Source organism: Sarcophilus harrisii, chromosome 4 (assembly GCF_902635505.1).
Source record: "Sarcophilus harrisii chromosome 4, mSarHar1.11, whole genome shotgun sequence".
NCBI classification, from domain to species: domain Eukaryota; kingdom Metazoa; phylum Chordata; class Mammalia; order Dasyuromorphia; family Dasyuridae; genus Sarcophilus; species Sarcophilus harrisii.
Window position 1 is genome coordinate 308,728,732 of NC_045429.1, and position 27,963 is coordinate 308,756,694.

The following is a 27,963-nucleotide window of genomic DNA, read 5'->3' on the forward strand; positions in this document are numbered from 1 at the left end:
TTACCTTTGGTGAGGAATTTTTTTCTAACTTCTCTGCTGAAGTACTGGGCTTGCAGAAAACCTGTGTCTTCTCCTCCATCTTGGCTCTGCCCCAGGAGCTGGGCTGGCTTCAATTGGAGGTGGGCAGGGTGAGCCTCTTGGGCTTGAGGCCTTGGGGAAGTCCTTTAAGCCTATGGGAGACAGGAGCTCCAAATATGGGTAAATGGAGATAGAGAGGGGGGGGGGTGGCTTGTTTCCTGCCATACCAGGGAGATAGTTGTTCTTTGGTATCTTCCCTCAGGTATGTGAGGAAATACTGGGTGAAGACCTGGAGAAGAGGAGCGCCTTGGCCCATTGGCACAGACTTCTATTTTTCAATGGAGCCAACCCCTTGCAGTCCTCACTGTTAGTGAGACTGTTTGCTTTGGAGTTTCACGGGTTCTTTTCCCACAGAGGGGCAAGCCAGCCTTACCTAGGGTAAACAGCGGACGTGGCCCATTGGCACAGGCTTCTGGTGTTCAGTGGAGCCAAATTCTTGGAGCCCTCATTATTGATGGGACTGTTTGCCCTGGAGTTTGGGGGGCCCTTTTTCCATAAGGGCAAAACTTGTTGCCTGGGGAAGCCTTGGCCTGTGGAGAGGATTCTGCCATAGGAGAGTGGGGCCAAGTCTGTGGATGAAGAAGGCAATATAGGAGCCAAGGGAGAGAAATCAGGAAATAGAAGAGGATGGGTGGCAAAGACAGCAGCACTACAGGGAGCAGAGATGGACTCAGAGATATCTGGCCTTTGGCTTAGAGCTGGACCCTCTCCTACTTGCTCTTGCTTGGGCTGTCCCACCTTTCACACTTGGGGAAGCCCAAGGGACAACTTCCTTACTTTCAATTTTCCTTGTAAACCACTTCTTGCTACACATTTATTTGCATGCAGACTGGGAGGTTCCCCCAGGCCAGGGACTGGCTTGGGCCTATCCATCCCACCCCCAGGACTTAGTCCAGCCTTTGACCCACAGTGGAAAATGAATGCTTTTGGATATTCATTCTCTTAAGCTCTCTGCACTCTGGCTTCTCTCTTCCTCATTCAGAGGAGTTTTACTCACTGAAATGAAAAGTGACTGATAACCTCTATAATACAAAAGCTGAAAGACCACTGTCTAATTCTGCTCTTTCAGCATCTCTCTGGCAGCATTTTTGGGAGTGACTGCCTTTTCTTCTCCTTCAGGATACTCTCTTTTCAGAATTGTCACAATTCTGCTCTCTCTGGGTTCTTTACTGACTGATGTGTCCTGCTTGCCTCTTTGACTGGATTTTTATTCATGTCATGGACCCCGGGGGTGACCCCCTTATGCCTCTGTCACTAGTCATCTTTTTGCTCTGTGTGCTCCTACTTGGATGTTCTAGAAATTGATGAGGTCCCTAATTGTCATCTCTAGGCAAAACACTCCCAGGTATATTGATGGGGCTCTAGTCTGCCTCCTCTGCTGTGCTCCCCAATTCTCATATGACATTTGTTGCACATTCTGAATCGGATGCCCAATTTGCAACTGAATATCCATGTGTCCAAAACACATTGCATAATCTTGATCCCCCAAACTCTCCCCTTGTCTGAAATTCTCAACTCCAGGCACCCAGCTTTGCAGTATCAGGCATCCCTTACCCTTTTCTCTTACTTGGCCTACCCTTCATCCATTTAGTTATGCAGGTTCTAAGTCCTTGCTCTGCAACACTCCTCCCCACATGCTTGCTCTCCTTCACTCACCTTGCTATCAACCTCATGACCCTGTACACCTCTTTCCTAACGGACTCCAACTGCTCTATTAGGATTATGCCTTCTCATGTGCCTGTCTATCAATTCTGTATTTTTCTGGTGGGTTCTAGTTTATGTATTTGTTGTCCTCCCGTTTCCAATGAAGTTTTTGTATCCTGAACAAGTATTGCTAAATGTTGGTTGATTGATTCTCACCCTTGGGAAGTATTCTATTTCTTCTCCCCATTCACCGTCCAATTTCCTGGGGGGAAAAGATGTCAACAAATAAGACCTAAAAACTCTCATTACAACAACTAGCCACCATCCACCCAACTAAAGGAGGAGCTGTCCCACAAGGCCCTAATATAGCACAGCCCAGGCATTGCTTTTCAGTGTTTAGTAGGGTTGGGCAGTAAGTAGAGCCTGCCCCAACACAATGGATGAAAGTGATCAGTTCTTTCCCATTCCTTTCCCAATTTTCTCCTTTCTCCATTCCATTTTTCCTCTCTCATCATGAAAGGAAATGAAAGGGAGGCAACTGAAGGACTTCTTGTATGACCATAGGAAAAATAGGAGGATGAAAGATTATGGTAAAGTGTCTGAATGTCAAAAGGATTTATCTCCAAAGATGAAGTTCATTTATTGGCTATGATTTCAGGTGGTATTTTCTTAATGTAAAATGGGTAGCTTTTCACCCACTGCCCAAATCACAAAATGTGAGTATAGTTCCATATTCTTTGACACACAATAGGCATTAAGATGTATACTCCAACACTGCAATAAAAATTTGAAAATACAAGAGAAAATTCTTGAAGTTGGGATGGGAATCAATGCACTAATGTGCCTGAGAGATCCATAAGAAGTTGTAAAATCAAATAAGAAATCACAATTCAGTTATTATAGTTTCTTGAAAAGGTAATTTATTGTTATATATTTTGAATTCTCCTGTTCTGCTGGGATGGGGCAATATTTTTCCTTTGTTATTTCTATGGTTCTATGGACCACAAATTCCCCAGACCCAACTGTGGGGAAAGCTTGGACAGTTTTGAACAGTAGTTAAAAACAGTTACTGACCAACAGTTATGAATCATTTTGAAAACTGCCCAAGGGCTTCAGAGCATTCTAGAAGCTCCAGGCCATTTCTGTTGCTGGCTAGCAAAGGCTAATCAACTGTCAGGGCCTCCTAGTAGATCCTCCCAATTTAGTTTTCTGCCAGTGTCTCCTTTGCCCCCCCCCCCCCCACTGCCCCGTTTCCTGACCCTGCACAGTCCAGTGCTATTATTCATCGTAGTGAGGAAACTTTCCATTCAGTCTGCTCTAGGTGAGATGCTTCTCTCCCCAACCTAGATGGCGAATGGTTCACTGATGGGTCCAGTTTTGGGGAAGATGCGCACAGAAAGCTACGAGACTCCATGGTGACTCTCAGAAGTACTTTGGAGGCTAAACCGCTTCCCTGGGAAATCTCTGCTCAGAAGGCCAAGCTCATTGTCCTCCACAAAGCTTTAAAATGGGGAAAAGATTGAGAGGGAACTTCTATACTGATTCCAGGGGCTCCCATGCTCACTGGGATGACAGAACTGCAAAGAAAGGGCAATCCTGACAGCCAGGACTTCACCAGGAAGTGTGCAGGGGAAATTCGAGATTGACTGCAAGCCGTGGCCCCACACAGAAAGTCGTCTGTAATGTTGGGAAAAGGACATCAGAGGGGCACTCATTGCCCCTGAGAGGTAACAGGCTTGCCCAATCAGCTCTGGGGCTGCTGCACACTTACCCTTAGGCATGACAGCCCTGCTCTCCATGCTCCCTGACACCTTCTCAGAGTTCCCAGGGACAGCCCCATGCTAAATAAGGAGAGGGCACATCATCTTTCCCCCCTCTGGGGGCTTTCAACTCCCTCTGGCCAAGTTCCACTCCCACAGGCAAGCCAGCATCCAGTTCTCTTTGACGTGCAACAAGCTGCTCCCTCGGGAAAGAACAGCCTCCACTCCCTGTGTCCAACCTGCGTCCTCCCTGGACACAAGCTGGCAGCAATCATTAGGCCGGTTTGTCAGCTTGGCCAATATGTACCCAAGGAAAGCCTGATGGTGCTGAGGACCACCCCTCCCCCGCAGCCCTCTCTTGGAACACCTGCTCCCAGGAAGCCTGCCTCCCCTGCCAGATAGACTTTTTCTCAGAGGCCCCAGGGCAGGGCTCTCAAACCACTTCTGGTTTCAGTGGAGATCTTTTCCATTTTGACCATACTTTGGCATGGGGTGTGAGATGCACACACCATGGGTTGCAGCCAAGTTTCTAGGATGTGATTTTCTACTTTTCCTTGAGATTTATTATGAAATAGTGAGTTTTTATACCAGAAGCTGGAGTTTGGGGCTTTATCAAATATTGCATAACTATAGGTCTTGATCACTGGAATCTATTCCTCTGATCCACCACTCTGTTAGCTAAGAGCAAATGGTTTTGAGAACTGCTGCTTATATTATACTTTTAGATTTGGGAGTGCTAAGCCCCCATCCTTTTTTTATTTTCCTTATTTTTTACTTAAGCTTTTTATTTTCAAAACATAGAAATGGATAATTTTTTAACATTAACCTTTACAAAACGTTGTGTTCCAGATTTTGCTTCCATTGCCCCCACTCCCACCCCTAGATGGCAAGTAATCCAATGTATGTTAATCATGCTAAAATATGTTAAATTCAGTGTATGTATACATATTTATACAGTTATGCTGCATATGAAAAATCAGATCCAAAAGGAAAAAAATAAGAAAGAAAACAAAATGCAAACAAACAACAAAAGGAGTGAAAATGCTATGTTGTGATATACTCTCAGTTCCCAGTGCTCTCTCTCTGGGTATAGAAGGCTCTCTTTATCACAGGATCATAGGAACTGTCCTGAATCATCTCATTCTTGGAAAGAGCCAGGACCATCAGAATTGATCATTGTATAATCTTGCTGTTGCCGTGTACAATGATCTCCTGGTTCTGCTCATTTCATCATCAGTTCATGTAAGTCTCTCCAGGCCTTCCTGAAATCATTGTACTGATCATTTCTTATAGAATAATAATGTTTCATAACATTCATATACCATAACTTATTCAGCCATTCTCCAACTGATGGACATTCACTCAGTTTCCAGTTTCTGGCCACTACAAAGAGGGTTGCCACAAACATTTTTGCACATACAGGTCCCTTTCCCTCCTTTAATATCTCTTTGGGATACAGGCCCAGTAGTAACACTTCTAGGTCAAAGGATATGCACAGTTTGATAACTTTTTGCCTATACTTCCAAATTGCTCTCCAGAATGGTTGGATCAGTTCAAAATTCCACTAGCAATGTATTAGTTTCCCAGTTTTCTCACATTCCCTCCAACATTCATCATTATCTTTTCTTGTTATCTTAGCTAATCTGAGGGGTGTGTAGTACTAGTCATTTATAGCACCTTTTCATATGAGTAGAAATTGTTTCCATTTCTTCATCTGAAAATTGTCTGTTCATATCCTTTGACCATTTATCAATTGAAGAATGTAAGCCACTATCCTTTATATTTTTTTCTTATTAATTCCCTTGATATCTTGGCCTTTTGTTCTTCCATGTGAGTTTTGTTATTTTTTGTACTTCTATAAAATACATTTTTCCCGATTCATTTTTATGGCACTGAAGTCATTGAATGAGTGAGGCAGAATTGGCGTTTTCTAATCTTAACTAACTCAGCCTACCCATGTGCAATCGATATTTTCCCCATTGCTTAGATCTAATTTTATCCCTGTGAGAAGGTTTTTGTAATTGTGTTCTCATAGCTCTTGGGCTTGTCTTGGTAGTTAAACCCCCGACTATTTTATTTGGTCTACATTATTTTACAAGCAATTTCTCTTTCTATCACTTGCTGATGGGTTTTGTCAGTAACATAGAGAAATGCTGATGATTTGTGTGGGTTTATTTTATATCCTACAAGTTTGTTCAACCTGTTGATTCCAGTAGTTTTTTGGATGGCTTTCTAGAATTCTCTAAGTATATCATCATCTCATCTGCAAAGAAAGATAGTTTGATTTCCTCATTGCCTATAGTAATTCCTTTCATTTCTTTTTCTTTTCTTCTTGCTCAAGCCAACATTTCTTGTACCTTCTTGAATAATTGCTGTGGTAATGATGCGGGAAAGATTCCAATCTTTGATTCCCAACCCCCCTAGCTAATGTAAATTACCCTTTGACTCACAAATCCTGGTCCCTTTGAATTCCAATAGAAGGTCCGGACCGGGGTCCCAGCTCCACCCGGATCTGAGCCAACTTTGGGGCTACACCCCAAAGCCCCTCGAGCTAAGTCTCCGACTTAAAAGGACCACACTGGGAACCCCTCTTTGCAGAGATTCCAAACATGGTCGCCATGTGAGGACCCTCTGTCCACTGGACCCTCTGTCCCCAGTGCCCTCTTTATCTCTACCTTCACCTATCTCCTACTTCTAGACTCAATAATAAACCTCTTTTATTAATCTAGCTCTCTGGGCTAATAAATGCTTTTATTGGGAATCCACGCCGCTTCTAGACCTCATATACCGCCGTATCCTTGCGCCGAATCTAAGGGGGTTGCAGGGGAACTCTGTTTGACTCCCTGTACCCCAAACCTGCCACTAGACCTTTAACTAAACTCTAATTTCATTTAGGTACCCCAAATGTAGACCTCAACATGTGGTCTACACCTCAACATTCGGTTCCTGACCTCAACAGTAATGGGCATCCTTGTTTCACCTCTGATCTTACTAGGAATGACCCAGACGATTCTCTCCATTACAAAATAATGTTTGCCGTTTTGGACAGATATGGCTTATTATTTGAAGGAAAGCTCCCTTGAAGCCTATGCTGGCCGGCGTTTTTCAGAGAAATGGCTGCTGAATTTTGTCAAAAGTTTTTTCTGCAACTGTGTGACTGTCATGATTTCTATTGGCTTCATTATTGATAGAGTCAATTATACCAATAGTTTTTTTTAATATTGAACCAGCCATGTATTCCTGGTGTAAATCCCACTTGCTCATGGTGCATTATCCTGGGAAAAATTTGATGTAATCTCTTGGCTAATATTTTATGTAAGATTTTTGCATCAATATACATTAGGGAGATTGGTCTGTACTTTAGTCTCTCTTGTGGTTCCTCCTGCTTTATAGGTAATTAGTATCATAGAAGGAATTAGACAGTATTCCTTCTTGACCCCCTTTTCCAAATAATTTGCACAATATTGGAATTTATTGTTCTTTAAATGTTTAGTAGAATTCACTTATGAATCCATGTGGCCCTGAAGATTTTTTCTTAATAAACAGTTTGTTGAATTTCTTTTTCTAAAATGAGACTGGTTAAGTAATTTACTTCACCTTCTGTTAATGTTAGCAATTTGTATTTTTCTCAGTATTGATCCATTTGGGACAGATCTTCAGATGTGCTCCCTTTGGATAGGCAAAATAGTTCATTATTATTGCTTTACTTTATCATAGTGGTATGTTCCCCCCTTTGATTTGTGATGCTGGTAATTTGGGTTTTTGCTTTACTTTTTCTGATCAAATTAACAGAAGCTATATTTTTTTTGGTTTTATTCATAAAATTATCTCTTAAGTTTTATTAATTCAATAATTTCCTAAGTTTCCATTTTATTAATCTTGCCTTGGAATTTCAGAATTTCTAAGCCAATATTCAATCGGGAGTTTTAATTTGTTGTGTTTTTGTTCTTTTCCTAGCTTGTTTAGTTGCATACCCAAGTCATTGATCTCAAATTTTTATTTTATTGATATAGCTATTTAGAAATATAAAATTTGACCTAAGAATTCACTGTTTTGGCTATGTATTTCATAGGTTTTAGTATATTGTTTCATTACTGTCATTCTTTTGGATGAAATCATGGAATGTTTCTGATTTGTTGTTCCACTTATTTTTTAGAATTCGATTCAGCCATTCAGAGAGCCATTTGAAGTATACCAAAAGGGCTAAAACTCACATACCTTTGACCCAGCAGTGCCATTACTGGGTCTGTATCCCAAGGAAATCATAAAGGAGGAAATGGACCCATGTGCAAAATTCTTTCTTTCTTTCTTTTCTTTTTTTTAAATAACTTTTTATTGACAGAACCCATGCCAGGGTAATTTTTTACAACATTATCCCTTGCACTCACTTCTGTTCCGATTTTTCCCTCCCTCCTCCAACCTCCCCAGATGGCAAGCTGTCCTATACATGTAAATAGGTTACAGTAGATCTTGGATACAATATAGTGTGTCAGAACCAAACAGTTCTCTTGTTGCTCAGGGAAAATTGGATTTAGAAGGTATAAATAACCGGAAGAAGAACAAAATGCAAGCAGTTTACATTCATTTCCCAGTGTTCTTTCTTTGAGTGTAGCTCTTCTGTCCATCCTTGATCAATTGAAACTAAGTTAGATCTTCTCTTGTCGAAGAAATCTACTTCCATCAGAATACATCCTCACAATATTGTTGTTGAGGTATATAATTATCTCCTGATTCTGCTCATTTCACTCAGCATCAGTTCATGATGCCAATCCTCTCTGTATTCATCCTGCTGGTCATTTCTTACAGAACAATAATATTCCATAACATTCACATACCACAATTTACTCAACCATTCTCCAATTGATGGGCATCCATTCATTTTCCAGTTTCTAGTCACTACAAAGAGGGCTGCCACAAACATTTTGGCACATCAGGTCCCTTCCTTCTTTAGTATCTCTTGGGGTATAAACCCAGTAGAAACACTGCTGGATCAAAGGGATGCACAATTTGATAACTTTTTGAGCATAGTTCCAAATTGCTCTCAGAATGGCTAGATGTGTCACATTCCACCAACAATGTATCAGTGTCCCTGTTTTCCCATCCTCTCCAACATTCTGCGTTATTGCAAAATTGTTTCTTAACAGCTTGTTTTTGTGGTAGCAAAGAATTGGGAAATGGATAAGCATCAGGTGGGGAATGGCTGAACAAGATATGATGGTATGTGAAGGCAAGGGAATATTGGTATTATATAAAAAAATGATGAACAAGCTGATTTTAGCAAGGTCTGGAATGATTTACCCGAAATGATGTTGGGTGGAGTAAGCAGAAGAAAGAATAATTTATAAAAAATAACAGTAAGAATTTGTGATGGTCAACTAGGAAAGAATTGATCTTAGTGCTTTAGTGATCCAAAGCAATTCCAATAGACTAGACAGAAAATGCCATCTGCTTTCAGAAAAAGAACCAAATAGAAAGAATGTAAAGCAATATATGTTCACTTATTTTATTTTCTTTTTCTTTCTCCCATGGTTCTTCCTTTTGCTCTGATTTTCTTCTCCCAACATGATTCATAAAGCAATGCTTATTAAAAATAAATTTGCTAAACACTAAAAATTAAAATTATATTCAATTTTTAATTTTTAAGACACTGTGCAAATAGGACAACCAATATCTTTCCTGTTTAGAGCATCCAATTAGTCAGAGATCTGGAGACCAAGATTGGCTGGAACTTCACATTCAATTAGCAATTCTTGATTCTCAATTTGTGCATCTTCATCTATCTGGTGAACCGGGTGGACTGGTGTTTGCAATTTTCCTTTGTAAGGGTGGCTGAGCCTCTTCCTGGGGCTTTTGGCTGGAGTCCCTAAAGCCTGGGGCAGGCAAGTGCTGCAGCCTGAGGGAGGAGGGGGCTGACAGGAGGATGCTGTGGCTTCCTGTTTGATCTCTCATGGCAAGCAAGGGAGGTCATTGGTAAGCCCAGAGACCGGCCTCTTCCAGGGGTAGGGACTGCCCAGGCCTGCCCAGCTACTGGCACCACAGTGAATGCTGGAGGTTTATGGGAGCCATCTCTTCCCCCAAGTTTTCAGGGGAAATGTGCTGAGATCGACTGGGGAAGAGGAGAGCCTTGGCCCTTAGTGCAGATTTCTGCTGGGCAGCAGCCAAGTCTGTGGAGGGCCGACATTCAGCTTCAAATGTCAGTTGTGGTGGAAGTAAGGGGTGTTTAAGGGGTCTTTCTCCCAGAAAGGAGCAACTCGACCTCGACTAGGGAAGATGGTGTCCTTGGCCCATTGGCAAAAGCTTCTGCTGGGTAGTGAAGACAACTCTGTGCAGGGCACTCATTCTTCCTTTGATGTCAGTTGTGTCAGAGTGTGGCTTGGTCAGTGTGAAGGGTCTTTCTCCCTGAAGTGGCAACTAGATGTCGATCGTGGAATACGACGGCCTTTTCCCATTGGCAGAGGCTTCTGTTGGGCAGGGGAGACAACTCTGTGAAGGGCACATATTGTTTTTGGGTCAGTGCGTTTGGAGTGTGGCTTGGTGAATTTCCATCAATTGGGGCAATTCGACCTCGACTGGGGAAGAGGAGCACCATGGCCCATTCATTGGCACATGCTCCTGGTGATCATTGGAGCAGAATCCTTGCAGCCCTCACATCCTCCTTTTGTAAGAGCACAGCACAGATAAGACTTTTGCCTTCGAGTCTGGGGGGGGTGTCATTTCCCAAAGAGGGGAAACCCGATCTTTCCTCATATAAACAGCACACTTGGCCCATTTGGCAGAGACTTCTGTTTTTCAGTGGAGCCAACTCCTTGCAGCCCTCACAATCAGCCTTTTGTGGAACAATTGGAGTGTTTGCACTTGATTTTGGGGTGTCGTTTTCCCACAGAGAAGCAATCTGGCCTTGCCTTGAGAACATGGCGGACTGGTCCGTTGGCTCAGGCTCCTGTTATTTTTTAGTGGAGGCAAGACTGTACAGCCCTCTCATTGAGGACTGTTATTTTAAGAGTGTTGGCGGGTACTTTTCCAGCAAAGGAACAACTCGTCTCCTGGGGGCCTTGGCCTGTGGGGAGAGGCTTCGGCCTCCTGACAGTGGGGCCAAGTCTGTGGATGAAGAAGGCAGCCTATGAGCCAAGGGAGAGAAATCAGGAAATAGAAGAGGGAGGGGGGCAAAGAGAGCAGCACTACAGGGAGCAGAGATGGACTCAGAGAAGCCTGGCCTTTGGCTTAGAGCTGGACCCTCTCCTACTTGCTAACTTCCTTTTCCTGTCCCTCCTTTTCCTCTTCCTCCTTTCACACATAGAGAAGCATAAAGGACAAGTTTGTTTCTTCCTCTTGTTTCATGTAAAACGGGTATTTGTGCAGAGCTGTGTGCAAGGAATCATCCCCTTAGACTGGGAGCTCCTCCAGGCCAGGGCCTGGCTCAGGCCTTTCTTTGTATCCTGACAGGCCTCCTTCCCCCCTGCCCCATCCCCTAGACCAAGGCTGGCTGCATTGCTCAGGTAGGCGAGAGCCCCTCCTGCCTGGGGCCTTGGTGGAGTCCCTTAAGCCGATGGGCGACTGAGTCTCCTATCCAGACTGAGACAGGAGGTGGACAAATGGGCAGTGACTTCCTGTTTACCCTGACCTGTCCTGGAGCAATCACCTGCTTTTTCCCTCCCAGTATCAGGGCATATTCGGGAAGATGGCCTGGAGAACAGGAGGACCTTGGCCCTTTGAGAAAGGCTAACTTTTTGAAGAGGAGCCAGCTCTATTTGATTGTTGGCCCCCATTGCGGCAATCCGTTTTCTCCTATTACCCAGTGCAGACTTGGCCCGTTTGTACAGGCTGCTTTTAACTGGTGCCAGCAACTCTTTGCAGCCCTCATTAGCCATGGGGCTGTTAGCCCTGGTGTTGGGGGGATCCCTTTCAAGGAAAGGGGGTACTCCTCGGGGCAGTAAGTTGGCCTTGGCCTGTGGGGAGAGGCTTCAGCGACCTGACAGTGGGGCCAAGTCTGTGGATGAAAAAGGCAGCCTATGAGCCAAGGGAGAGAAATCAGGAAATAGAAGAGGGTGGGTGGCAAAGACAGCAGCACTACAGGGAGCAGAGATGGACTCAGAGAAGCTTGGCCTTTGATTTTAGGGCTGGACCCTCTCCTACTTGATAACTTCCTTTTCTTGTCCCTCCTTTTCCTCTTTTTCCTTTCACACATAGAGAAGCATAAAGGACAAGTTTGTTTCTTCCTCTTGTTTCATGTAAAACGGGTATTTGTGCAGAGCTGTGTGCAAGGAATCATCCCCTTAGACTGGGAGCTCCTCCAGGCCAGGGCCTGGCTCAGGCCTTTCTTTGTATCCTGTCAGGCCTCCTTCCCCCCTGCCCCATCCCCTAGGACCAAGGCTGGCTGCATTGCTCAGGTAGGCGAGAGCCCCTCCTGCCTGGGGCCTTGGTGGAGTCCCTTAAGCCGATGGGCGACTGAGTCTCCTATCCAGACTGAGACAGGAGGTGGACAAATGGGCAGTGGCTTCCTGGTTCCCCTGGCCTGGCATGGAGCCAACATCTACTTTTTCCCTCCCATTATCAGGGCATATTCGGGAAGATGGCCTGGAGAACAGGAGGGCCTTGGCCCTTTGGCAGAGGCTCAGTTTTTGAAGAAGAGCCAGCTCTATTTGATTGTTGTCTCCCATCAGGGCAATCCGATTTCTCTTGGCTGACTTGACCCTTTTGTAGAGGCTGCTTTTAACTGGCGCCAGTAACTCTTTAGAGTCCTCGTTGCCCATGGGGCTGTTAGACCTGGTGATGGGGGGATCCCTTTCAAGTAAACAGGGTACTCCTTGGGGCAGTAAGTTGGCTTGTGGGGAGAGACTTCAGCGACCCAATGGTGGGGCAAAGTCTGTGGATGAAGAAGGCAGCCTATGAGCCAAGGGAGAGAAATCAGGAAATAGAAGAGGGAGGGGGTCAGAGAGAGCAGCACTACAGGGAGCAGAGATGGACTCAGAGAAGCCTGGCCTTTGGCTTAGAGGTAGACCCTCTCCTACTTGCTAACTTCCTTTTCCTGTCCCTCCTTTTCCTGTCCCTCCTTTCACATATAGGGAAGCATAAAGGACAAGTTTATTCCTTCCTCTATTTCATGTAAAATGGGTATTTGTGCAGAGCTGTGTGGAAGGAATCATCCCCTTAGACTGGGAGCTCCTCCAGGCCAGGGCTTGGCTCAGGCCTTTCTTTGCTATCTCTGACAGGCCTCCTTCCCCCCTGCCCCATCCCTAGACAAAGGCTGGCTGCATTGTTCAGGTAGGCGAGAGCCCCTCCTGCCTGGAGCCTTGGTGGAGTCCCCTAAACCAATGGGCGACTGAGTCTCCTATCCAGACTGAGACAGGAGGTGGACAAATGGGCATGACTTCCTGTTTACCCTGACCTGTCATGGGAGCAATCACCTGCTTTTTCCCTCCCAGTATCAGGGCATATTCGGAAGATGGCCTGGAGAACAGGAGGACCTTGGCCCTTTGAGAAAGGCTAAATTTTGAAGAGGAGCCAGCTCTATTTGATTGTTGGCCCCATTGCGGCAATCTCTTTTCCCTATTACCCAGTGCAGACTTGGCCCGTTTGTACAGGCTGCTTTTAACTGGTGCCAGCAACTCTCTGCAGCCCCCCTTAGCCATGGGGCTGTTAGCCCTGGTGTTGGGGGGATCCCTTTCAAGGAAAGGGGGTACTCCTCGGGACAGTAAGTTGGCTTGTGGGGAAAGGCTTCGACGACCTGATGGTAGGACATAGTCTGTCGATGAGAAAGCAGCCTATGAGCCAAGGAGAGAATCAGAAATAGAAGAGGAGGGGCAAAGAGAGAGCACTATAGGAGCAGAGATGACTCAGAGAGCCTGGCTTTTGGCTTAGAGCTGGACCCTCTCCTACTTGCTAACTTCCTTTTCTTGTCCCTCCTTTTCCTCTTCCTCCTTTCACACATAGGGAAGCATAAAGGACAAGTTTGCTCCTTCCTCTGTTTCACATAAAACGGGTATTTGTGCAGAGCTGTGTGCAAGGAATCATCCCCTTAGACTGGGAGCTCCTCCAGGCCAGGGCCTGGCTCAGGCCTTTCTTTGTATCCTCTCAGGCCTCCTTCCCCCCTGCCCCATCCCCTAGACTAAGGCTGGCTTCATTGCTCAGGTAGGCGGGAGCCTCTCCTGCCTGTGGCCTTGGTGGAGTCCCTAGCCGATGGGCGACTGAGTCTCCCTATCCAGACTGAGACAGGAGGTGGACAAATGGGCAGTGACTTCCTGTTTACCCCTGACCTGTCATGGAGCAATCACCTGCTTTTTCCCTCCCAGTATCAGGGCATATTCGGGAAGATGGCCTGGAGAACAGGAGGACCTTGGCCCTTTGAGAAAGGCTAACTTTTTGAAGAGGAGCCAGCTCTATTTGATTGTTGGCCCCCATTAGGCAATCCGTTTTCTCCTATTACCCAGTGCAGACTTGGCCCGTTTGTACAGGCTGCTTTTAACTGGTGCCAGCAACTCTCTGCAGCCCCCCTTAGCCATGGGGCTGTTAGCCCTGGTGTTGGGGGGATCCCTTTCAAGGAAAGGGGTACCCGGACAGTAAGTTGGCTTGTGGGAAAGGCGACGACCTGATGGTAGGACATAGTCTGTCGATGGAGAAAGCAGCCTATGAGCCAAGGGAGAGAAATCAGGAAATAGAAGAGGGAGGGGGGCAAAGAGAGCAGCACTATAGGGAGCAGAGATGGACTCAGAGAAGCCTGGCTTTTGGCTTAGAGCTGGACCCTCTCCTACTTGCTAACTTCCTTTTCTTGTCCCTCCTTTTCCTCTTCCTCCTTTCACACATAGGGAAGCATAAAGGACAAGTTTGCTCCTTCCTCTGTTTCACATAAAACGGGTATTTGTGCAGAGCTGTGTGCAAGGAATCATCCCCTTAGACTGGGAGCTCCTCCAGGCCAGGGCCTGGCTCAGGCCTTTCTTTGTATCCTGACAGGCCTCCTTCCCCCCTGCCCCATCCCCTAGACCAAGGCTGGCTGCATTGCTCAGGTAGGCGAGAGCCCCTCCTGCCTGGGGCCTTGGTGGAGTCCCTTAAGCCGATGGGCGACTGAGTCTCCTATCCAGACTGAGACAGGAGGTGGACAAATGGGCAGTGACTTCCTGTTTACCCTGACCTGTCATGGAGCAATCACCTGCTTTTTCCCTCCCAGTATCAGGGCATATTCGGGAAGATGGCCTGGAGAACAGGAGGACCTTGGCCCTTTGAGAAAGGCTAACTTTTTGAAGAGGAGCCAGCTCTATTTGATTGTTGGCCCCCATTGCGGCAATCCGTTTTCTCCTATTACCCAGTGCAGACTTGGCCCGTTTGTACAGGCTGCTTTTAACTGGTGCCAGCAACTCTCTGCAGCCCCCCTTAGCCATGGGGCTGTTAGCCCTGGTGTTGGGGGGATCCCTTTCAAGGAAAGGGGGTACTCCTCGCGGCAGTAAGTTGACCTATGGGGAGAGGCTTCAGTGACCTGACCGTGGGGCAAAGTCTGTGGATGAAAAAGGCAGCCTATGAGCCAAGGGAGAGAAATCAGGAAATAGAAGAGGGAGGGGGGCAAAGAGAGCAGCACTATAGGGAGCAGAGATGGACTCAGAGAAGCCTGGCTTTTGGCTTAGAGCTGGACCCTCTCCTACTTGCTAACTTCCTTTTCTTGTCCCTCCTTTTCCTCTTCCTCCTTTCACACATAGGGAAGCATAAAGGACAAGTTTGCTCCTTCCTCTGTTTCACGTAAACGGGTATTTGTGTAGAGCTGTGTGCAAGGAATCATCCCCTTAGACTGAGCTCCTCCAGGCCAGGGCCTGGCTCAGGCCTTTCTTTGTATCCTGACAGGCCTCCTTCCCCCCTGCCCCATCCCCTAGACCAAGGCTGGCTGCATTGCTCAGGTAGGCGAGAGCCCCTCCTGCCTGGGGCCTTGGTGGAGTCCCTTAAGCCGATGGGCGACTGAGTCTCCTATCCAGACTGAGACAGGAGGTGGACAAATGGGCAGTGACTTCCTGTTTACCCTGACCTGTCATGGAGCAATCACCTGCTTTTTCCCTCCCAGTATCAGGGCATATTCGGGAAGATGGCCTGGAGAACAGGAGGACCTTGGCCCTTTGAGAAAGGCTAAATTTTTGAAGAGGAGCCAGCTCTATTTGATTGTTGGCCCCCATTGCGGCAATCCGTTTTCTCCTATTACCCAGTGCAGACTTGGCCCGTTTGTACAGGCTGCTTTTAACTGGTGCCAGCAACTCTCTGCAGCCCCCCTTAGCCATGGGGCTGTTAGCCCTGGTGTTGGGGGGATCCCTTTCAAGGAAAGGGGGTACTCCTCGGGACAGTAAGTTGGCTTGTGGGGAAAGGCTTCGACGACCTGATGGTAGGACATAGTCTGTCGATGGAGAAAGCAGCCTATGAGCCAAGGGAGAGAAATCAGGAAATAGAAGAGGGAGGGGGGCAAAGAGCAGCACTATAGGGAGCAGAGATGGACTCAGAGAAGCCTGGCTTTTGGCTTAGAGCTGGACCCTCTCCTACTTGCTAACTTCCTTTTCTTGTCCCTCCTTTTCCTCTTCCTCCTTTCACACATAGGGAAGCATAAAGGACAAGTTTGCTCCTTCCTCTGTTTCACATAAACGGTATTTGTGCAGAGCTGTGCAAGGAATCATCCCCTTAGACTGGGAGCTCCTCCAGGCCAGGGCCTGGCTCAGGCCTTTCTTTGTATCCTGACAGGCCTCCTTCCCCTGCCCCCATCCCTAGACCAAGGCTGGCTGCATTGCTCAGGAGGTGAGAGCCCTCCTGCCTGGGGCCTTGGTGGAGTCCCTGCCGATGGGCGACTGAGTCTCCTATCCAGACTGAGACAGGAGGTGGACAAATGGGCAGTGACTTCTGTTTACCCTGACCTGTCATGGAGCAATCACCTGCTTTTCCCTCCCAGTATCAGGGCATATTCGGGAAGATGGCCTGGAGAACAGGAGGACCTTGGCCCTTTGAGAAAGGCTAAATTTTTGAAGAGGAGCCAGCTCTATTTGATTGTTGGCCCCCATTGCGGCAATCCGTTTTCTCCTATTACCCAGTGCAGACTTGGCCCGTTTGTACAGGCTGCTTTTAACTGGTGCCAGCAACTCTCTGCAGCCCCCCTTAGCCATGGGGCTGTTAGCCCTGGTGTTGGGGGGATCCCTTTCAAGGAAAGGGGGTACTCCTCGGGACAGTAAGTTGGCTTGTGGGGAAAGGCTTCGACGACCTGATGGTAGGACATAGTCTGTCGATGGAGAAAGCAGCCTATGAGCCAAGGGAGAGAAATCAGGAAATAGAAGAGGGAGGGGGGCAAAGAGAGCAGCACTATAGGGAGCAGAGATGGACTCAGAGAAGCCTGGCCTTTGGCTTAGAGCTGGACCCTCTCCTACTTGCTAACTTCCTTTTCTTGTCCCTCCTTTTCCTCTTCCTCCTTTCACACATAGGGAAGCATAAAGGACAAGTTTGCTCCTTCCTCTGTTTCACATAAAACGGGTATTTGTGCAGAGCTGTGTGCAAGGAATCATCCCCTTAGACTGGGAGCTCCTCAGGCCAGGGCCTGGCTCAGGCCTTTCTTTGTATCCTGACAGGCCTCCTTCCCCCCTGCCCCATCCCCTAGACCAAGGCTGGCTGCATTGCTCAGGTAGCGAGAGCCCTCCTGCCTGGGGCCTGGTGGAGTCCCTTAGCCGATTGGCACTGAGGTCTCCTATCCAGACTGAGACAGGAGGTGGACAAATGGGCATGACTTCCTGTTTACCCGACCTGTCATGGAGCAATCACCTGCTTTTTCCTCCCAGTATCAGGGCATTTCGGAAGATGGCCTGGAGAACAGAGGACCTTGGCCCTTTGAGAAGGCTAACTTTTGAAGAGGAGCCAGCTCATTTGATTGTTGGCCCATTGCGGCAATCCGTTTCTCCTATTACCCAGTGCAGACTTGGCCTGTTTGTACAGGCTGCTTTTAACTGGTGCCAAATCTCTGCAGCCCCCTAGCCATGGGGCTGTTAGCCCTAGGTGTTGGGGGATCCCTTTCAGGAAAGGGGTACTCCTCAGGACAGTGTTGGCTTTGGGGGAAGGCTTCGACGACCTGATGGTAGGACATAGTCTGTCGATGGAGAAAGCAGCCTAAGGAGCCAAGGAGAGAAATCAGAAATAGAAGAGGGAGGGGCAAAGAGAGCAGCACTATAGGGAGCAGAGATGGACCCAGAGAAGCCTGGTTTTGGCTTAGAGCTGGACCCTCTCCTACTTGCTAACTTCCTTTCTTGTCCCTCCTTTTCCTCTTCCTCCTTTCACACTAGGGAAGCATAAAGGACAAGTTGCTCCTTCCTCTGTTTCACATAAAACGGTATTTGTGCAGAGCTGTGTGCAAGGAATCATCCCTAGACTGGGAGCTCCTCCAGGCCAGGGCCTGGCTCAGGCCTTCTTTGTATCCTGACAGGCCTCCTTCCCCTGCCCCATCCCCTAGACCAAGGCTGGCTGCATTGCCAGGTAGGCGAGAGCCCTCCTGCCTGGGGCCTTGGTGGAGTCCCTTGCCGATGGGCGACTGAGTCTCCTATCCAGACTGAGACAGGAGGTGGACAAACTGCAGTGACTTCCGTTACCCTGACCTGTCATGGGCACACCCGCTTTTTCCCTCCCAGTATCAGGGCATATTCAGGGAAGATGGCCTGGAGAACAGGAGGACCTTGGCCCTTAGAAAAGGCTAAATTTTTGAAGAGGAGCCAGCTCTATTTGATTGTTGGCCCCATTACTGCAACGCTTTCTCCTATTACCCAGTGCAGACTTGGCCCGTTTGTACAGGCTGCTTTTAACTGGTGCCAGCAACTCTCTGCAGCCCCCCTTAGCCATGGGGCTGTTAGCCCTGGTGTTGGGGGGAATCCCTTTCAAGGAAAGGAGGGGGTACTCCTCGGGGCAGTAAGTTGGCCTGTGAGGAGAGGCTTTGGCCGCCTGACGGTGGGGCCAAGTCTGTGGATGAAGAAGGCAGCCTATGAGCCAAGGGAGAGAAATCAGGAAATAGAAGAGGGTGGGTGGCAAAGACAGCAGCACTACAGGGAGCAGAGATGGACTCAGAGGTTCCTGATCTTGGAGTGTATCTGGGTCCTTTCCAACTAGCTCTAGCTTGTCCTTTTCCTCATTTCACATGAAGGGAAGCCCAAGGGACAAGTTTTTTCCTTCCTCTATTTCATGTAAAATGGGTATTTGTGCAGAGCTGTGTGCAAGGAGTCATCCCCTTAGACTGGGAGCTCCTCCAGGCCAGGGCCTGCCTTAGGCCTTTCTTTGCACACACTCAGCCCCCCCCCCTTCCTTATCCCCCAGGCCCAAGGCTGGCTGCATTGCTCAGGTAGGCTAGCCTGAGTCCCTCCTGCCTGGGGCCTTGGTGGAGTTCCTAAAGCCTATGGCAGGTGCTCCAGATTCAAACAGGTGATTGACAAAGGGAGACTGGTTTCCTGTTTCCCCTCCATGGCAACCGAGGTCAATGTTCATTGGAGTGTTCCAGTTGTGGGCTCCACGCAGGATCTTCTGTGTGTTCCCTCAGGTGTTTGTGGGAAATGCTGGGAGATGGTTTGGGGCAGATTCTTCTTTTGGGGCCAGTTGGGTCGGAGTGTGGGTTGATAAATTTGTGGGGTCCTTCTCCCCAAAGTGGCACCTAGATGTCGATGGGGGAAGACGATGGCCTTTTCCCATTGGCAGAGACTTGTGCTGGGCAGGGGAGCCCACTCTGGGAGGGCACATAAGCTTCTTTTGTCACTTGGTTTTACCATTTGGATCGTGTATTTGGGTGTCTTTGTCCCATAAAGGGGCAACTCCACCTTGACTGGGGAGGAGGAATGCCTTGTGCCATTGACAGAGGTTTCTGTTGGGCAAGGGAGCCCACTCTGTGATGAGCAGATATTATTTTTGGGGGGCCAGTTGGGTCGGAGTGTAGGTTGGTGAATTTGTGGGGTCCTTCTCTCGTGAAGGGGCAATTTGACCCGACTGAGGAAGAGGAGTGCCCTGACCCATTGGCATAGGCTCCTGGGGATCCATAGAGCCAACTCCTTGCAGCCCTCCCTTTCCCTTTTTGTAAGAGCATAGAGAGGACTGTTTGCCCTGGATTTTGGGGGGGGCCTTTCCTGAAAGAGGGGCAACCTGACTTTTCTTGGATAGACAGCAAACTTGGCCAGTTGGCACAGGCTCTAGTGCTCAGTGGAGCCAACTCTGTGCAGCCCTCATTCAGTTGGACTGTTATTTCTGACATTTGGGGGTCCTTTTTACATAAGGACTCAGCTCGTTGCCTGGAGAACAGTAGGGCCTTGGCCCTTTGGCAGAGGCTCAATTTTTGAAGAAGAGCCAGCTCTATTTGATTGTTGTCTCCCATCTGGGCAATCCTATTTTTCTTTGCTGACTTGACCTGTTTGTACAGGCTGTTTTTAACCGGCGCCAGCAACTCTTTGCAGCCCTCATTAGCCATGGGGCTGTTAGCCCTGGTGTTGGGGGATCCCTTTCAAGGAAAGGAGGGGGGTACTCCTCAGGGCAGTAAGTTGGCCTGTGAGGAGAGGCTTTGGCCGCCTGACGGTGGGGCCAAGTCTGTGGATGAAGAAGGCAGCCTATGAGCCAAGGGAGAGAAATCAGGAAATAGAAGAGGGTGGGGGGCAAAGAGAGCAGCACTACAGGGAGCAGAGATAGACTCAGAGATACCTGGCCTTTGGCTTAGAGCTGGATCCTCTCCAACTTGCTTACTTCCTTTTCCTGTCCCTCCTTTCACACATAGGGGAGCAAAAAGGACAAGTTTGTTCCTTCCCCTATTTCATGTAAAAGGGGTATTTGTGCAGAACTGTGTGCAAGGAGTCATCCCCTTAGACCGGGAGCTCCTCCGGGCCAGGGCCTGGCTGGGATTTTTCTTTATATCCTCCCTGCTTCTTCTTTCCCCTCTGCCCCCAGTCCTTAGTCTAGCGTTCGACCCATAGTAGAAAATGAATGCTTTTGGATATTCTTTCTCCTAAGCTCTCTGCACTCTGGTTTCTCTCCTCTTCATGCAGCTGAGTTTTACTCATTGAAATGAAAAGTGACTGATAACCTCTATAATACAAAAACAGTAAGACCACTGTCTAATTCTGATCCTTCAGCATCTCTCTGGCAGCATTTTTGGGAGTGACTGTCTTTTCTTCTCCTTCAGGATACTCTCTTTCCAGAGTTTTCACGATTCTGCTCTCTCTGGCTTCTTTACTGACTGGTGTGTCCTGCTTTTCATTTAGTCTCTTTTACTGGATCTTTATTCATGTCATGGATCCCGGGGGTAACCCCCTTTTGCCTCTGTCACTTGTCATCTTTTTGCTCTTTTTATCTCTTAGGATATGATTAGTATTCTACATGAATGCCTGGGAAATTCATGAGGTCCCCATCTCTAGGCCAAACACTCCCAGGTATATTGATGGGGTCTAGTCTGCCTCCTCAGCTGTGCTCCCCAATTCCCATATAACATTTGTTGCACATTCTGAATCGGATGCCCAGTTTGCAACTGAATGTCCATATGTCCACAACACATTGCATAATCTTGGTCCCTCAAACTCTCCCCTTGTCTGAAATTCTCAACTCCAGGCACCCAGCTTTGCAGGATCAGGCACCCCCTACCCTTTTCTCTTACTTGGCCTACCCTTCATCCATTTAGTTATGCAGGTTCTAAGTCCTTGCTCTACAACACTCCTCCCCCACATGCTTGCTCTCCTTCACTCACCTTGCTATCAACCTCATGACCATGTACACCTCTTTCCTAAAGGACTCCAACTGCTCTATTAGGATTATGCCTTCTCATGTGCCTGTCTATCAATTCTGTATTTTTCTGGTAGGTTCTAGTTTATGTATTTGTTGTCCTCCCATTTATGATGACTTTTTTCTCTTGAACAAATATTACTAAATGTTGGTTGACTGATTCTCACCCTTGGGAACTATCCTGTTTCTTCTCCCCATTCAGCTGCAGATTTCCTGCGGGAATAGATGTCTACAAATAAATGCTAAAAACTTAGATTACAACAATTATCCCACCCCCTCAACTAAAGGAGTAGCAGACCCACAAGGCCCTAATAGCTAATGTAGCACATCCCAGGCATTGCTTTTCAGTGTTTAATATGGCTGTGCAGTAAGTAGAGCCTGCCCCAAAATAATGGATGAAAGTGATCAATTCTTTCAGGTCCCTTCCCCTATTAAGTCCTTTCTCCCTTCCATTTTGCCTCTCGCTTCATCACTGAAAGAAATGAAAGGGAGGCAACTGAAAGACTCCGTTGTATGACCATAGGAAAACTAAGAGGATGAAAGATTATGGCAAAGTGTCTGTATATCCAAAGGATTTCTCTTTATAAAGATGAAATTCATTTATTGACTGTGATTTCAGGTAGCATTTTCTTAATGGAAAGTAAGTAGCTTCTCCCAGACTGCCCAAATCACAAAATTTGAGTGTTGTTCCAATATTCTTTGATTTCACCACATCCTATGGACCTGTGAGGCTCATTACAGCCTTGGTTCTGTCCCAGCTTTGAGAATTCTATCTTATTTTTATTCTCAAATCCACAAGAGAAAAGGTCCAGGTGTAACCAGAGGGCCAGAAGGAGGAATTTGAAAGTCCTAACCTATGGTTCTACCCTGGACAAGCCTTTCTTAACCCTTTCAGTGCCTTGAAGCAAACTAGCTCTCTCAAGAAGAAATGACAGCTGGGATACCCAATGCTGTGAGAAAGGGATATTCCATATCTACATTTCATATCTACAGACTGGCAGTGTATGCCGCCAATTTAAAGAAATTAATGAAATATATAAAATTTTTGAGATTGTTGAGAATTATTTGTTAGGCATTTAAAAACTGATTTGAAGACAGGTCAGATAGACTCCTCCAGTTGTCAGGTCATTTGTCAGAAAAAGGATAAGAACTTTGAGCCAATCTTTCCCCCTCTTTTCTTGTGCAAGGTTCCACAAGTCTCCCATGGTTCAGGTTGATCCATAAACTGGGTGGTGATAGTGGGGGAGCATATTTCTTGGAAGTTCTATGCAATTACGGGACCTAGAGGCAGTCTCAGGTTCACATCAGGGAAGGATAAAATAAGGTGAAACACCTACTTTGTCCTCTGCACTGTATTCAGTGGTCTTTAACTATACCATGTCATTGAATCCTCACAACAACCCTGGAGCAAACGGATGAAGTGACTTTCTCTCAGAGACATATCTGAGACTGAATTTGGACTTCAGATCATACTGACTTTCAGACTCAGTTCTCCAAAGATTGTACAAGCCTTACTTCACTGTAACAAAGTACAAGATTTTTGGGATAAAAAAATATATCCATTTTGTATGTAGCCAAGTCTTAGGGAGTTTGTGTTATCTCCCTAGAGTCTGGAAGACAGGATTTATCTCTTAAAATATGGATGGTATCTTAGCTGCTTCCCCTTAGAAGACAGGAGGAGTGTTTCTGTGTCTTATTGCTGGCATACAAGGTATCTCTCCCATTGATTTCTAGAGATCATTTCCTCCCAGAAAAATAGATGCCTCCTCGCAGATGTAAACTTCCTCATTCCTTCTTCTACACATACTTCTGCATCCCTCTCCCTCACAAAAGGAATTACCATGGAGACTCTTGCCTACAAAAATTTCTGAAGGAAACAAGGCAATGCCTTAGCTGTCAATTTTTAGCTTTGTTGCATCTTGCTTTCTAGAGTCCCCAAGTTGGGGTAACAAAATTTACCGTGCTTTCTGGAGCCCCCAAGCCAGTCTGATTAAAATATTGTGTCCTGCTTTCTAGAGCCCCCAAGTTGGGGTGACAAAACTTATCATGCTTTCTAGAGCCCCCACTCTCTGGTAGTTAAAATATGCTATCTTAGTGGAGACATGATGAAGTGGGACTCTTGAGGATGGAATCTGTTTACTCCCAGTTCTTTCACCCTTATAATAACCTCATACCCTTATGTAACCAAAACAACACTGTGCATGCACTAAGTGTATACTGCACATGTGGGACCACATTAACAACTTAGCTATTGTAAGTAGTTTGCCACCTGATATCAATCTGCTTCAATCACAACACAGGTTATCATTACCCCCTGACTTCTAAGGAAAGCTGAGTGCCCTTAGAGGAGATGGGGAACCGAACCCAACATTTAGCAGCTTCTATCTGGGCTTAAGGTTCTTATACCTCACCCAGAGTTCTCCCAGTGTCTCTGACCTTCTATATATTGACCTTTTCTGTTTGCTTGTTTTTGTTTTAATTGAAGCAGGCATATACCAGTGATTAAATCTATCAGCATGGGAGGAATCACACAGGCAAGTTGTACTATCATATAAGCAATTAGTAATACAACAAAAAATATGAACAAAAATCTATAAAGATTTCCATGAGTCCCAGAAGGATGGTGCAGAAAATAAATATCAATTCAAAATCACACATACACCTCCTTCAGCAGCCAAGAGATATCCAAAGCCAATCTATTGTTAAACACTTTGTGTTAGGGAATCCAATGCTTTTTCCAGGTTTTGAAGTCCTCCATCATTCTTTTCATAATTCAGGGAATCCAATGATTCCTGCAGGTTGTGAAGTCCTGCATCAGTCTCACTGACAATTATTTTTGATGTCCATGAGTTAATTGACATGCACATAGAGTTAACTGCCAGACTCTTTCAGTGGTGGGCACAGTCAGAGATGGAACCACCCGATGTTTCGTGGGTCTTCTCCTTCATTTTGAGGGTCTTCTCTTTTTCTGTCTCTCTCGAATGCACAAGGTGGATATGGCTTGTTGGCACCCATCAGGTTCCTTTTCCATCTGTAGAGATACAAGCAAACCCTTTCCCACAAGCAGTTAACCTATTGGGTCCTTTCCGTTCACCACTTTTTCAACTCTTCATATCACCTGGAGATTATCTAAAGATACTGGAGCTGCTCACACTTACACTGCCCTTCCAGTGGGTTATGAAACCTGTCTGCCAGAGCCAGTTCATCTCCATTAAAAAAAAATTAATCTATAGAATTAAGTTTAGAAGATCTCTAGGGTTACCTGTGGCTCCCCCTTTCTTTTATTTTGGAGCATCTTGATGTCTGTTTCTCCTCTCTACTATTGCCTGTCCTTGAGTGGTGTGTGAAATCTGATACTGCACACAAAAGTGTGCAGAATGTTTAGAAGTATAGGCAGGTCCATGATCTTTTTATTGCTTTTGGCCCACCCATAATTGCAAAAGCTTTTACAAGGAATTCAGTGACCACTCGGGCTGTCTCTTTTGCTGCTGGTATTGCAAAAGTAAATCCTGAGAAGGCGTGTACTACAACATAAGACCTGAATATTTTCATTGGTTAAGGGCCTCTGTTCCACCCACACTAGTATATCAGTTTTCCATTGAATGGGAACAGGTGAGAGTGCTGGCAGGCCTTCACAGCAACCTTGCCTAAAAAGCTGAAGTACTTAATTGTAATCCTAACTATTGTAAGATATCTCTTCCCCAGAGATTGATAAGAGATTTTCCATCTCAAAGGTGTAGCATCAAGTTCAGCTGCTATTGATCCTCCTATGCCATACATATAGGTGTTTGTAGTAATCTTTGGCCAGTGGCTGGGATATTAGCTACACATCCCCCAGTTTCCCAAATCAGTGCATGTATAGACACTTTTTTAATCACACTCAAGTGGTGAAATGGTCAAGCCTACTGTGAGTGGAGACAAGGGATCTATAGGCCAGACAGGGACAGGTTTCAGCTCTCTAGGGGATATCTCAGTGGTCCTAGAGGTATACAGCTTTGTTCTTCCTAATGGCAATCCCTTTCCCCTATCATCTTGCTTAAAGACTCTCTGGGTGTTATAGCAGTTCCCATCATGCCCAAGTGTTTTTTGCCTGTGGCCCTGGAGCCTAGCCCTCCTCTTGTGATAAAGGCATAGGGGGTGGACAAAACTGCTGCATGGGTGGTGCTTATGGTGTCATTACCCTTCACACTCCTCCTCCTCCTCCCCCTCCCTCCTCCCATGAAGGTGGGGTTGAGGGAGGAGGTTCAGGAGATGGGGAATACCCTAAGGGAACATCCTCTGGTGTAGGCAGAATTGAAAATGAGCTTTGAAGGTGAAAAGCAAGCTTCATCAGCAAGGTACTTAAACTACTTAATTCTTTTTCTGCCCAATAGGCCATGGTACTTAAGATAAGAAGGTAACTCTCTTATGGTGATAAGAGAGTTGGCCATGTCCTGCAAATCTAGAATAGTAATAAGCAAAATAAATAAATCAGTAAAATACTAAAAAAGACTTCCTTAGCTCCATCCCAAGTTCTGTACTCTCCAAGGCTACAGACACCAACCCTCTGCTTGTTTTTCTCCTCATACTTCCTGGTTTAACCCCCCAGGTTAAAATCTTCCCTTGTTTTCCTTAAAATCGATTTTACTCCATTGTACTCAGATAGTTGTTCTCCCACTAACTTCCACATCTATGGCTCCAAACTCTCCTCCTTACAAAGCCACAGAGATGAGCACTCCAGAGAATCTGAGAACCCAGTGATCTGCTTCTGAGTTACTAATAAATCTTACTTCTTTGTTAACCTAACTACACATGCTTCATACGTCCCTTTTTTTGGGGGGGCTCTTTTCTTAGTATTTGCCCCATTTGGGTTGAAAAACAAAAGTGACTAGATAAGCTCTTACTGATTCTTCCCTCTTGCCTATTTTTATACTTACCCAATTTTCAGTTCACGGGTACTTCTCATTAAACTCAACCAAGGGTCAGTTAAGCTGATGTATGCAGGACCTCACCTAGAGCCTCATGTTTAGGTGCCAAATGTTGTGTTCTGCTTTCTAGAGCCCCCAAGTTGGGGTGGTTAAAATATACCATCTTAGTGGAGAAGTGATGAGGTGGGACTTTTGAAGATGGTGGGAAAATGGAGTCTGTTTATTCCCAGTTCTTTCACTCTTATATACCTCATACCCTTATGTCATAAAAATAACATTGGCCATGCGCTAAGTATACACTGCACACATAAGACCACATGAATAACTTGCTATTGCATGTATATTGCCACCTGGTATCTATCTTTGCCAATCTGCTTCAATCACAACACAGGTTGTCACCACCTCCTGATTTCTCAGGAAAGCCAGAGCCCTTAGGGGAGATAGGGAGCTGAAGCAGACATTATTAGTAGATTCCCTCTGGGCTGAAGAGTCTTATACCTTACCCAGAGTTCTCCCACTGTCTGTGACCCTCTACACAGCTCATTCTGGGTGTGTTGATAGCAATTGTTTCCTTCCTGTCACTATCACTATCACTCTGTCCTCTCTCCCTCCTCTTCTCTCCCTTTTCCTCCCTTTCTCTCCTCTGTTTTCCTCTTTGCTCCTCCTCCTCCTCTTTCTTCTTCTCCCTCTTCCTTTTCCTTCTTGTTCTCCCTCCTCCTCTTCCTCTTTGTCCTTCTTCTTCTCCTTCTCTTTTTCCTCCTTTTCTTTCTCCTCCTACTCCTCCTCTTTGTCCTTTTTCTCCTTTTTCTCCTCCTCCTCCTCCTCTTCCACCTCTTCCTCTTTGTTCTCCTCCTCCTCCTCTTCTTTCTTCTCTCTCTTTCTCTCCCCTCTTTCCTCGTTCTCTCCTCCTTTCCTCTTCCTCCTTTCTCTTCTTTCTTAGGTATGAGAGACAGCCAGGGCAAATGTACAAGACAGAGGAAAGGGACGGTTTTGTCTAAAATGCAGCAAGGAGGCTACTGTCACTGAATCTTAGAGGATGTTGAGATGGGATAGAAGGTGGAAGGAGCCTGAAAAGAGAGGATAGGATGAGGAGGGGCTTGGTTGGGGGGAGGTTTGGGGGTAGTAGTGGCAATGTGATCTGATAGACCCTAGTCTTATTTCTGCCACTTCCTAGATCTATCCCCTTTGGAGGGATACTTTGCAGTACCTTTGGAGGTACTGCTGTAAAGTAGGGAGGAGTTCCCTTTCCCTGGATCCACAGTTAGTGGAAAGGAATGAGTAGTTGATCAGTGGAATAGGATAGGTTCACAAGACACAACAATCAGTGACTATAATAATCTAGTGTTCGAGACATCCAAACTTCTGGGATAAGAACTCACTCTTTCAGAATAATTGTTAAGATAACTGGAAAATAAAATGACAGAAATTAAGCACTGACCAACATCTAACACCTTATGCCAAAATGTCAAAATGTGTTCATGATTTACATAAAGAGGTGTGATATTAACAACTTAGAACAACAAAGGATAGTGGACTTCTCTGATCTGTGGAGAAGGAAGGAACGAATGGTCAAAAATAGCCACAATCCATTATGAAATGCAAAATAGAGCATTTTGATTACATTACGTTAAAAAGTTTGTGTCCAAACAAAATCAATACAGACAACATCAGATGGAATCAGGAAATTGGGAAAAAATTTTTCCATTCAAGGATTCTGAAAAAGGTTTCATTTCTTTTTTTTAATTTTAAATTTCTTTTTATTAATTTTAGCTTAGAGTGATACAACTCTTTACATAATACAGTAAAATTCTTAAAGAAGATGATTGCACATGAAACTGCAAATG

General features: G+C 46.1%; 1 long non-coding RNA gene across 1 annotated transcript in view; it reads right to left on the reverse strand.

The window, feature by feature from the left end:
- Window positions 1-626: 626 nt before the first annotated feature.
- The window catches only part of LOC116423258, a 139,434-nt gene continuing 112,097 nt past the window's right edge, over window positions 627-27,963 (reverse strand). The window contains exons 2-3 of the long non-coding RNA XR_004233792.1: window positions 1,939-1,984; window positions 627-647 (exon numbers count right to left, since the gene is read on the reverse strand). This is a non-coding gene — a long non-coding RNA (uncharacterized LOC116423258). The remainder of the gene's footprint in view (window positions 648-1,938; window positions 1,985-27,963) is intronic.